At 49.2% G+C, this 13228-nt stretch overlaps 1 non-coding gene across 1 annotated transcript; it reads left to right on the forward strand.

Annotated features, from left to right (window-relative positions):
* The first annotated feature begins 1877 nt into the window (after window positions 1-1877).
* On the forward strand, window positions 1878-1949 carry TRNAA-UGC (transfer RNA alanine (anticodon UGC)). The gene has a single exon. It is a non-coding gene; the product is annotated as a tRNA-Ala (tRNA).
* Window positions 1950-13228: the final 11279 nt, after the last annotated feature.

A 13228-nucleotide genomic window follows, 5' to 3' on the forward strand; every position in this document is an offset into this window, starting at 1 on the left:
TGAAGAGGCTGGACTAAGGGGATAAGAAAGCTGTAAAGCAGCAAACAGGGTGCTTCAAGAGAGAAAATATCTCTGACATCACCCGCTGTTGTTCCCAAGAAGCTGGCAGAAACAGATCCTCTCCCTTCAAGGATCGTGCTGGGAACTTTGCTTGTCATCAGATCACCCGAGTGCCTGGGAACAGTGACACCCCAGCTCTCGCTCTCTCTTTCTCTCTTTTTCTTTTTGTCTCTAGGCATAGCTTTCTGAACCTAAATTGTATTAGTTAAGCTTCAGCTAAGTTTCCCCAAATACTCAATTAAACCAGGGGAATATTGTAATTGTTTTGTTTTCCCTTGCATGTCTATTACTACTAGTACCATTATAAATTGGATATGCTTCACAATAAATAACTTTTATAGTCAAACTGGAGGTAACCAGGTGTATTTTTCCTTCTCTACTTCCCTTCCCCATTTGCTCTGCAGCAACGCTTCTTTTACCTAAGCCAAAGATCCCTGTCAAGCCCAGAAATACTGTGGGGTCCGCTCATCAAGAGGCTACCACTACTAGGACAGTTAGGGCAAAAGATTGGGACGTGCTGAGTTTGAGACACATAAGGGGATCAGCTTGTATAGGCTGATTGGCCCACTTTGGCTCAGGCGTGCCCTAATGAACTGAAAGCTGGCCCGTGAGGGTGTCAGCTGGACACCCAGCCGGATTGAGAGGGATTCTGTTCACTGAGTGCTGGTGTCTGACTGCAGTGTAGTGTTACCTTAATGAACTGATTCCTGGCACATGAAGGTGTCAGCCTGTACATGCTGATCAACCCGGCCGGGCCAGGCATGTCATGTTAGTGTGTGTGTGCATTTGACTGATTTAGTGGCTGGGGGGTGTGTGTGTGTGTGTGTGTGTGTGTGTGCGCGCGCACGCACATTTGACTGATTTAGTGGCTGGTGTGTGTGTGTGTGTGTGTGCGCGCACATTTGACTGATTTAGTGGCTGGAGGAACCCAGCCCCACTGAAACAGAGTCCTGCAAGATAGCTCCATTGGGGGTAAGCACTTGCAGAAGGGAGAGATACAGCTCCGTACAGAAACACAGGTAACACGAGCAGCACATTGATAGAATTGCAAAGACCCTAGAAATGTACCCCTAATATATGAGCACACCCCAAAGTGACAGGCAAATCTGGTAACAGCTGGGATCATGGCTGGAAATCCATTTTGGGCCACCCCACACCATCTGGGCCAGGCAAGACACTGGTCATCAATTCAGTCTGTAATCTCAGCCCAAATACCGGGTCCTTAGGCAAGCGTGTATACTTAGTACCATGGGAATGGGGGGCTGTTAGTTGGCAGCCTGGTATGAAGAAACCACGCTCTGGTCCGGGCCAGACTGGTCAGTGGTGTCCGGGAGAGTCCCCCGGTGCCATAGAGGCATGGTGAGGGGTGGCCCAAGAAGGATTTCCATCTCTAATCCCAGCCCACGAGAAATTTCTTCTTTGAGCCTGTCTACTTGGTACAGTGGGGATGGGGGAACTGGCCCAAACAGTATTTCCAGCCATAACCCCAGTCCAAAAACAGGTTCTTATTCGGGTCCATGTACTGAGTACAGTGGGCATGGGGGGCTGGCAGTTGGCAGCTTGGCACGCAAAAACTGCACTTTGGGCCAGGCAAGACTCTGGTTGGGGGGTGTGGGATAGTATCCAGTGCCACAGAGGCATGGTTTGGGGTGGTCCAAAGAGGATTTCCTGTCGTCAACCCAGCCCAAAACCCAGTTCCTTATTCAAACCCATATACTTAGGACAGTATTTGTGGGGGCTGCCAGTTCATGGCTTGGCACAGCCAAACCATGTCTTCAGTCAAGCAGGACAGCAAGGGGATGGCTTAGATGGGTAAAGGGGATGTAGCTCAGTGGTAGAGCACATGCTTTGCATGTATGAGGTCCTGGGTTCAATCCCCAGCATCTCCACTTTTCATGGGGCAGCAGGGCAGGCCCTACAGAGACAGGTCAGAAGGTCTCAACCTATTCAGCCTTCACAAGAGAAGACTGAGAGGGGATCTGGTGGCAGTTTACAAACTCCCCAGGGGGGACTGGAGAGAATTGGGGGAAGCTCTGTTCCCCCCAGGCACCACCCAGGGTTACTAGAAATAACACCCTCCAATTGTTAGAGAAAAGGTTCAGGCTGGACACCAGGAAACATTACTTTACACTTAGGGCTGCCAGGCTCTGCAATGGGCTCCCAAGGGAGGTGGTGCTCTCCTACCTTGGGCGTCTTCAAGAGGAGGCTGGGTAGATATTTGGCTGGGGTGACATGATCCTGGCACCCATTCCTGCCTGAGGGAGGGAGTCGGACCTGATGAGCTGTTTGGGTCCCTTCCACCCCCAAGTACTATGATACTATGACTCTGGTCAGAGATGACCAGGAGAGTCCCCTGGTGCAACAGGGACATGCTGTGAGGTGGCCCAAGACAGATTTCCAACCATAATCCCAGCCCAAGATCCACTTCCTTACTCAAACCCACATACTTAGTACCGTGGCTGGGGGGAGCTGTCCGTTGGCATCCTGGCAGGGCCAAACCACGAGTTGGGCCAGGCAAGCTGTGGTCAGGGATGTCCAGGGGAGTCCACTGGTACCACAGAGTGACAGCGTGGGGTGGCCCAACAAGCATTTCCATCTCTGATCCCAGCCCAAATCCCAGTTCTTTATTCAGGCCCCTGTAGTTGGTGGCGTCTGGGTGGATGATCAGCTGGCAGCCTGGCACAGCCAAACCGTTTCCTGGGACGGGCAGGACTCTGCAGAGATAACCAGGAGAGTCCCACGTGCCACAGAGGCATGGCGTGGGCTGGCCCAAGAAGGATTTCTAGCTGTGATCCCAGCCCTAAATCCAGGTCCTTATGTGGGTCCATATACTCAGCACAGAAGCTGGCACGCTGTCGGTTCGCAGTCTATCACGGGCAAGCCGCGTTCTGGGTCGGGCAAGACGGGTGAGAGACGTCCAGCAGAGTCCCCGATGGCACACAGGTCTGTCATGGGGTGGCCCAAGAAGGATTTCTGGCTATAATCCCAGCCCAAAAACTAGTTCCTAACTCACGCCCATATATTAGTACAGGGGCGGGGGGTGTCGGCTGGCAGCCAGCACGGCCAAGCCGCACTTTGGGCCAGGCAACGCTGTGGTCAAGGTGCTTCGGGACAGTCCCCTGTGGTGTCAACAGGCTGTTTGGGGTGGCCCAAGAAGTATTTTGCCCCATAATCCCATCCTAATCTGACCTTTATTTAGGGCTCTATGTTTGATACAGAATATTATTTTATTTATTAGCAAATATGTAATGAAATTCTATTTAAGATGTGTAATTCATTAACAACAAGCTTTGATTGGGTCTAGATTAGCTTTGAAAAAGGAACTGGGAATAAGCAACCACCTTCAGCCTGGTGGGCGGGATGGAGGAGCCGGGGCCCCGCAGGCAGCTTTGGGCTTCTCCCTGATGAGCACCCCTGAACCTTCACTATGCACCCCCAGCCCCCAGAAAAGCAGCCAGAGATTGATTTATTTATTCATTTATTTTTTAAAGGATTTTTACCTCCCCAAAATCTCACCCCCGACACAACCACGAAATGCACGGAGGGCGAATTGCAGCGGGTGACCCGGACTCAGAGTTAACTGAAGAAAAGGGGAGGGGAAAAGAAAAGTCATTCACCTCCATTGAGTGCAGAAAACACACCGGCTTTCAAAAACAGGAATACTACATAGCCAGTCACAGTAATTACAATACTATATCAAGAATAATTATGACATAGCAGTACCGCAGTAATAGCGATTAGCTGATGCCCAGCCCAGGGTTTCTAGCGCCCACGCAACTGGTTTAAAAGAAGCTGGATGTGCAGAGCGCGTTGTGCACGCCCAACGGATTTTAAAAATCAATTCATTCATGTCATGATAATAAATTTAAAAATCATCTTATTAACGTCATGATGATCATGCACCGCTAGAATGAGAAATAATTAGAATAGTAAGCAACATGAGCGTTAATTAGCACTATGTAAATGTACGGTAATTAGTGAATAGCCACGTGTAAAAGGTAGCACTAAGCATCCAGGAGGCGCGGAGAAGGCGGGTCCGCGGCTGTTCTGGGGCCGGGGTGGGGAGGGAAGGAGCAGGCGGCCCCGGGGCTCCCGCATGCCGGCTCGGGGCACGTGCAGCGCCGTGTGGGCGGGCGGGCGGCTCCGCGCTGCCTCCCCGGGCGCATCTCGAGCCCCTGCCCGAGCCCGGAGCGGAGCTGCGCCTCCCCCGCCGCTGCCCCCGGGACGGAGCTCCGCGCTCCTCCGCGCCCGCACAGCGGGTCCCGCGCACCCCGCCTAGGCCACGCCCCCTGGGGCGGAGCTCCGCGCTCCAGCACGGCCGCTCCAGCACTGCGTGTCCCGCGCACGGCGCAGGCGCACCTTCGGCCAAGCCACGCCCCCCGGGCCGGCAGGGCGGGGGCGGGGCCAGAGAAGGGGCGGGAGCTTAATCTTTCCATGCCGGCGTTCATTGGCTGGGAGGCGCTGCGCGGCCGGCAGCCGAGTGGGTGCGGGGGACGCCCGTCTGGGCTGAGAGCTTTTAAATACGACTGTAGCCGCCATAACGCGCCACGCGGTCGGGGAAGCTGGCGCGGGCGGGTGTTGGGGCTGCGGCCCGGCGGCTCTGGGGCCCTCGGCTCGGGGTGGGCTCAGGCCTCCAGGAGCAGAGTGACCAAGTGCCTCGAGGGTCCCCCAGCCCTGCCCACAGCCGTTATGCTGAGTTTGTTATAGTCAAGAGTTGCTCTCCACTTCCATGATTTGAAAGAGATCTCCTTGACTCCTAACCGCTCGCTCCAAAATGCGCGTGCCAGTGTACCCCCGCGCAGTTTTGCTCGTGCGCTGCTCAGGGGAAAGCTGCTTTTAAGGGAAGGAGCCATGGCTTCAGCATACGGCCTCTAACACGAGGCATTGCTATCAATGAGGGACTTGAAGCCATACCACGAGGCAAATCACAGATAGTACCTTACGCTCTGAGAGGGTTGATTTTTATTTATTTTTTTACTATTTTTAAGCATTTCTTTTCAAAACGTGGGTTGGACGTTGTATCTAAACCAGACGGGCCAGAACGTCCTGTTTCCCCGCGCCGAGCTGTAGAGGAATAAAGAGCAGCCAGGAGAAAAGTGACTCTGTGGGGGATGGGCGATAGAGAGCGGCGTTCTCGGTAGTGCGAGGGGCTAGTACGATCAGAGGACCCAGATGATAAATGCCTTCGAGGTAATGACTGCAAGCGTGTATCAGGTGTAACGGGGAAGCAGTGCGAAGCCTGTAGGGAGAGAGACTACGGTCAGGGTTACCCAAGCAACAAAGCTTTAACTTGACCTATCAAGAATGCCGGAAATGAGGAGGCTGCAGTAGGTATTGGGCCGTGAAGACCTAGACAGCAGTCACTAATGTGGGTATTGAAGTGAAAAAAAAAAGGTTTTAGTGATTACTCCAAAGAAGGCAGCAGGGTTTGCCATGATCTGATACAAGGGTCTAGGACGGCGGTTCTGAACCTTCTTCAGTTGACGTACCCCTTGGTCTCCGAGTGAGACTTCACGTACCCCCTTTCAATGGGAAATTAATTTTTATGTCAAACTGTGTACTTGGGTATTATAAAAACAGAAAGATACTCATACAAAGAGTTCTTCGTTTTAAACAAGGTTCATTTATTCAATGCACATAAAAAGTTGTACAAAAAAACACCACTTGGTGTCAAATGGCAAAACATGCCCAAACTTATTAGTGCAAACAGTGCTGCTGCTTACTATCAACCAACATTTTAATTCTAGGCGACGTTTTCGAGAGCGCCACATGCAAGTCAATTTAACTTCTTTGTCCTCCCAGATAGTCACTTCTTCACCTAGGACTGAAATGTTCAACGAGTTTGGACTGAAATGTTCAATGAGTTTAGAATTGTGAACACATCTGCGAGGGATGGCAAACAATCCGCAAAGTTCGGACCTATGAAACACTGAAGCAGAATTAATCCATTTTCATGCAGAAACATTTCAATTAATCTCAAAGTTCAAATACTCTTGTCAGAACTTTTTGTCTGGATAACCAGCGTACTTCTGTGTGAAGCAGAAGTACAGCGTGTTCAGACCCAACCTCTTCCTTCGCGCAGCGCTTTGAACATGCAGTGTTTCAATGCCCTTGCTCTGATCAAGTTGGCGGCCTGGGTCTATCAAATAAGAGGGAGGAGTTTTTGATGCCAAAGCATGTTGGTGAAGAATACAATGACTAGAGATCACATTTGGATTCACCTTTTTGACGAGAGCAGTAAACTCTGAATATTTCCCCAGCATAGCAGGAGCATCATCAGTACAAATAGCTCCTACAAGGTCCCAGGAAAGGCTGGAAAAAAAGAAAAAAATCATTCATCGTAGCCATAATGTCTGCTGCCTTGGTTGTTTCTTTCAGGAGTTCACAAAAGAGAAATTCTTCTTTGACTTGATTCTCATGCACATATCGAGCAAAAAACAAGAAGTTGTGTGCAATTTGAGACATCAGTTGATTCATCCAACTGCAAGCCAATTTTACCAGACTTTTCTTGACTTGCTCCACTACTTGTTCGCGTATGTCTTCTGACATGTCCTTGATTCGGTCGTGAATGGTGTTGTATAATTGTCATGTATGAAACCATAATACAAATTTCGTGGGAAAAATTGCATGAGAAAAGTGCGCAAACTATTGTTGTGCATCATCCTGAATATGGGTTTTCTATTCAAAAAGAATACCCTGAAAGAGTGTCATTTAAAACCTCTTTGTTCAATGATATAACAATCAACCTAAATAATGTGAGTTTCTGTGATGAAGGAACATATAAATGCAAAGCAGTCACGTTCCCATTAGGAAATTCAGAGTCATTAACAACTATAACTGTAATTGTCGAACCCACTGTGAGCTTTACAAAGGAACCAACTCCCTTCATAGATGGTAAAAATTGGACAGTGGCAGCTATCTGTACAGCAGCCACTGGGAAACCCGCTGCAAATATAAGTTGGGAAAGAGATTTTGGTAAAATAGAGAATAGTTTAATTTCCTTTCCAAATAGAACGGTAACAGTTATAAGCTGATATAAGATCATTCCCACTAAATTTGCGAGGGGAAGGCGTATAACTTGTATTGTGAAACACCCAGCTTTGGACAGGGAAATAAGGTATTCTCCCGTACTAGACATCCAATATGCTCCTGAAGTGTCAATAACTGGCTATAATAGAAATTGGCTTGTTGGACAAAGAAATGTTCAACTTAAGTGCAATGCTAATTCTAACCCGCCGCCTATAAAGTTTACCTGGGCCAGAATAGATGGACGATGGCCTAAAGGCTTACTGGTTGTAAACAATACCCTGCATTTCAATAGCTCACTAACCTACAATCATGGCGGGACTTACATTTGTGGGGTGACAAATTCCCTTGGTCAAGGAAGCGATCAAAAAACTATTCACGTATTAGATCTCTCCACCATCACTACCACACGATCACCCACGGTTTCATGGTATCCTTTAACTAATAGCGTTACGGGTTTAGCATCAGCATTCACCCTAACAATAATACAGGAACGCAAGTGGGATACCATCATTGCTAGTGTAGTGGGTGGAATTATCCTTCTAATACTTGGAAGTATTTTAATTGGCATTGTCTGCTGTGGGAGAAGACGGACGTTTCGCGACGAGTACTTCGTTATGAACCATATTCCACTGACAAATAAATGAGGGGAGTCCCAAACAGATGTTCTCCAATCAGATGATGACTAATAGTTGTTGTTATATGTTTAAGTTAATGTATTTTATAGTTTGTTAAAAAGACCGGTCTGTAAAATTGTTTGTTTATATATATATATGTTGGTTGCTTAAGCTCCGTCAGGTCAGTGAATCCTGAAACAAAAATTCCTTATAACATGCTCATGTGTCTAAAATTCCAGTTGTGCCGTCAGCAAGGGGGCACGTCACAACCCAATGATTTTGGTGCCTCGACACGATGGAATTTTCCCTCCACATGAGAGTCTCTTGCACAGCAAAAGTTTTATGCTGCAACAGAAAACCCCGGTGCAAGAGAGTTCCTGCCATTCGCATGCAAATTTGTGTCCCACTATTGGCCAGTTCTAAATTATTCCTACGTGGCAGCTAGTGATTGGCTTGTTAGCCGTGTAAAATGTTGTGCGACTTCCGCCCAAGTCGGAGAACTTTGAGCACGCTGCAGAGTGCCTCTAAAGATATCTGACTTGCGGCTGAGCTGATCGATAGCCTGATCACCTATCGATTCTTCTCCCCGTCGCCGAGCGCAATCCTTCGACGTACCCTTTCCCTGCCGGCTTAATTTGTGGACAGATTCTCTGGCCTGAGCCTTGCCAGCTGGAGCAACTAGTGGAGTTGTTTAAGCGACAGGACCACCTGCGTCGCGGCTACTAGCGGCGTAAGTAAAGTTTTTTGCAACCAATACGCTTTGTCTGCCTCTCCATTCACCAGCCCGCCCAAACGACCGAGCAATTTGTATATCACCTCGAGTCGGTTCCGGCCGTCCGAGACAGTTACCTGGGTAAATAAAGTAGTCAAACTTGCTATAAGTTGGCCCAAGTTGAGAAACTAGATTTGAAGGGTTGTTGGCTGTAACCATGTTGATCTAAGGCCTCAGGCAGACATGGTTGTTTGGGTGGAAGTCATATCTTTTATTAGACCAACTAAATTGATAGCTTAAGATATCACATCCACCCCCAGAACCCTGTCTGTCTAGAGCTGAAGGCCCATTCTGTTACAGGGGTAAAAACCTATCCCATATTGTATGCTTCGTGTGTTCACAGCTGGCATTTGTAAGGCTATTGTCTCGAGTCCATGCCATGCAGCTCTCATGCCTAGAGACTCTACCTGACATGTACACCTCCTCCCGAATTTTTAAAACCCAAAGTTTCATTTTAAAAAGTCAAGGATTTCTGTGATGTCTTTTGTTTGACCAGTGCATAGTTGACAGATGTGTTGGACAAGCCTTTGGTCATCAAGCCTAAGGACAAGTTGCACATAAACCGGTATAAGTGATGGGAAACCAGTTCAGATCTGTAACACAACAGCAGTTCAGTGTACATAAACTGCTTTCAAAATGGCCAACACCGGTTTAAGATAAACCTGGATGAATGTAATATGAGACTTAATTTATTTAGGTGAAATTGGTTTACTGAACTTCTGTCCCAGTTCCCCTCCAAATTCAAACTCAACCCCCCCTGCACTCCCCTACCCCTCAGGGTGAGAGGGCTAGCCTTGTGCAGGCTGTCTGCTCCAGCCAGGCAGGGAAACATGCTGTAGCTTCCCCCGGTTTCTGGCCTGAGCACTGCAGACATACGGCTGCATTTCCAGAATCAAAATGAACGTCTGTTCACGTGCTTATTGGTTCAGCCTAATCTGCGAAAGTTGAATCGATTCAGCCTTGGGGTTTTGGACAGTCTTTTCTTAGCCCAAGTGCCCTTCCTCAGGTCGCATTTTAAACCCGTCCAGTTTGGCACAGTCTGGCAGAACGCGTAGCGACCCTGCCTGGATTTCGCAGAACAGAACTCAGGCCAGGAGGGACCTCCATAGGTGACCTAGTCCAACCCCCTGCCTGCGGCGAATCGTCCTTATCTGAGCCACCTTATGCAGATCCATAATGCAACCTCTTAGTAAAACTACCCCCAACCCTGACACCACACAAGCCGTAAGGCCCTAACCTGCCACAGGTAACACATGGGGAACGTGGCAGCCAACGTCCTGCTTCTGCAAAATGTTGTTAATAGTCACTCGAAAGATCTCGGGTAGATCTCCATGCCCCCACAGAGGAAGGCAGCCCCCTCGCCCCCCCAGCCCATACCAATCTGACCATGGGGTCAAATTTCTTTCTGAGCCCAAATATGGAGTCGGTCTGATTGTGAGCGGAGGGGCAAGACCCTTTAACCCAGGCTTGTCCAACATACGGCCCACGGGCCGCTATGAAGCTCATCAAGTGCCTGCTACGTCTCCTTTGGCTCCGCTCCTTTGCTCCTGGCATCCGGGTCGCCTCCTGGGACCAGGCTCAGCGGGAACGTGGCGCGGCATCTGGCGCAGGCAGTCGGCAGGGCAGGGTCGGGGGTCCTCAGCAGGCGGGATCCTGTGACGCGTGTCCTGGCTTGCTGCCAGATCCCGCGCTCTGGGCTCGCAGCGCTGGGGCTGTGTGTGTGGTCACCATTGTGAGGAGGGCCGTGTGGGTGAGGGGCATGCTTATAGGACGCGGCATGCTTATGGGATGCAGAAAAACCTGCAGCATGCTTATAGGCTCGGTAATGGTACGCTGGTTAGCACTACAGATGAAAGGGACTTGGGGGTCATGGTTGACCACAAGATGAACATGAGCCTTCAGTGTGATGCTGCGGCTAGTAAAGTGAGCAAAACGCTGGCTTGCATCCACAGGTGCTTCTCAAGCAAACCCCGGGACGTCATTCTCCGCTTGTACTTGGCCTTGGTGAGGCCGCAGCTGGAGTACTGCATCCAGCTTTGGGCACCACAATTCAAAAAGGATGTGGAGAAGTTTGAGAGGGTGCAGAGGAGAGCCACGTGCATGATCAGAGGTCAGGAAAACAGACCTTGTGATGAGAGGCTGAGCCATGGGGCTCTTCAGCCTGGAAAAGCGCAGAGTCAGGGGTGATCTGGTGGCCACCTATAAATTTATCAGGGGTGCTCATCAGGATCCGGGGGGACATCTGTTCACCAGAGCGCCCGAAGGGATGACAAGATCGAATGGTCCCAAACTCCACCGCGACCAATTCAGGCTGGACATAAGAAAGAACTTCTTCATTGTCCGAGCCCCCAAGGTTTGGAATAGACTGCCGCCGGAGGCGGTTCAAGCACCCACTTTGAACGCCTTCAAGACGCATTTGGGTGTTTATCTTGCTGGGATCCTATGATCCCTGCTGACTTCCTGCCCCTGGGGCGGGGGGCTGGACTAAGTGATCCTGCGGGGTCTCTTCCAGCCCAAATGTCTATGAAATAAGCTCTATGAAATAAACCAGCAGCTCCCATGAACCTTGCAGGAGGGCTGCACAGGCAGGGTCTCTCTGGCCCAGGACACAGGGTGTAAAGGGGTGTTTGTCTTGGGTTATAACAACTGGCTGGCTGTGGTGCTAGCTGACAGCGCTGCCCATATGGGACCCAAACCCAGTAATGGCTGGGCTGCCCCAGCCATGAGACAGAGACACCGGGACTGGCACCAGGAGACAAAGGTCCTAGTCCTGCCCTGACTCCCCGTCAGCATTTGAGGTTGCACTTGGCATATGATGGCCGCACCTGCACATGTCAGGCTGTACCTTCCACATTATGAGTATACATGATGGGTGAGGGTCCAGATTGATACCACAATATTATTATATAGTAATCAAATGGTGATCTTGAACTGGTGAGTTGTTTTTAATTTCACCTGTCTCTGCCAAACTAGTTTTTTCTATGACTAAAATTAATTTTGGCTCTATTAGCTACAGGGCCTATGCTACGCTCCAAAAATGGTTAATAAGGGGAAACGAAAAATTGATGCTGAATGTCAATTTTTCAAAGATAGTTGGACCACTGATTTTTTTGTTACTGAGCAAAACGGGAACATCCTGTGTCTGATTTGCCAAGAGAAAGTAGCTGTCTGCAAGGAGTGCAACGTGAAGCGCATTATTCTGCAAAACCTGCAAAGAAACGTGAGAGCCTGGTGGGTCAGATCAGACTTGATTGGGTGAACTCTCTAACACCGAGCATGAACGGGCAGCCGTCTTTTTTCGGAGCTGCGAGGCAGAAGTCTGAGGCAGAGACCAAGATCCGTTTCTTGATATCCGAGGCAATAGCTAAGAGAGGGAAACCACTGTCTGATGGAGAATTTGTGAAAGATTGCTTGGGCATATTTACATCTGAGGTATTCCCTGATAAACAGTCAATGGTGGAGAATATCAGCCTTTCCCATCAGACGGTTGCTAGAAGAGTAGACGACATGGCATCAAACATTGAAGAGTCACTGATGAAAAGACTCGGTGCCTGTCAGTTTTACAGCTTGGGGGTTGGCAAAAGCACAGAGGTGAGTGATACAGCTCAACTGGCAACCTTTGCACGAGGAGTGACCAAACCATTGCATGTTGTTGAGGAACTGCTCGACTTGTGTCCAATGAAAGGCAAAACGGCAGGACAGGACAATTTCAATGAAGTCAAACGTGTCTTGTTGGAGTTCAGTCTTCCAGAGGACAAACTCTGTGGTCTAACAACGGATGGCGCCCCTGCGATGACAGGCAACCACGATGGATCTGTCAGTTTACTGGTCAAGTCCGTGCCTCAGGATGTCATCACACATCCCTGCGTCCTTCACCAGGAACAGCTGTGTGCAAAGGCCCTGGGGATGAGACGTGATGGAAAAGGTGGTTTCTACAGTCAATTCCATCAGGTCAAAGGGGCTTAATCATAGACATCCCAAGCATTTCTTGCGAGATAGGATCGGGCCATGATGACGTTATTTACTTCTGCCAAGTCCGTTGGCTCAGCAGGGCAGCCACGCTAGCCACGCTAGCCAAATACTCGTCACTGCTTGACGAAATTAAAACCTTCATGACAGACAAAGGAAAAGATGCTGGCTTCATGGACGATGATGATGACTTGGCATCCTAGTTGACACACCAAGTATCTTGCAGATTTGAATCTAAAATGACGAGGGAAGGATCAATTTGTCAACAGACTGTATGAACACATCCAATCCTTCATTCGTAAGCTGGAATTGTTTCAGAAACAGTTGAATAAGAAGAATGTCACCCATTTCACAATACTAGTAACAAGATGTGCTGAGACTGTGACCCGTGACACGTATTCTGCACTGGTCGGCCGTCTGCTGGATGAATTCAAACAAAGATGTGCGGATTTCAGGGAACACAGCGATGAGCTGAAGCTGTTTGCAGATCCATTTGGAGCGGATGCCACCGATGCCCCGACACGTTCCACATGGCACTAATTGACATCCCAAATAACGGTGCCTTGAAGAGAGCTTTTGCAGAACATGATCTACTGACATTTTCTAGTCACTATGTTATGTGGCACTCTTTCCCAAATCTCTTGAATCATGCATTTTGGTTCATTGCGCTGTTTGGCAGCACGTATTGCTGTGAGCAGCTTTTCTCAAGAATGAAGAACATAAAAGCAAAATCAAGATCACTTTTGACAGACGGACATTTACCTGGAATACTCCGCATCGCCAC

This window comes from Alligator mississippiensis, chromosome 1 (assembly GCF_030867095.1).
Source record: "Alligator mississippiensis isolate rAllMis1 chromosome 1, rAllMis1, whole genome shotgun sequence".
NCBI classification, from domain to species: domain Eukaryota; kingdom Metazoa; phylum Chordata; order Crocodylia; family Alligatoridae; genus Alligator; species Alligator mississippiensis.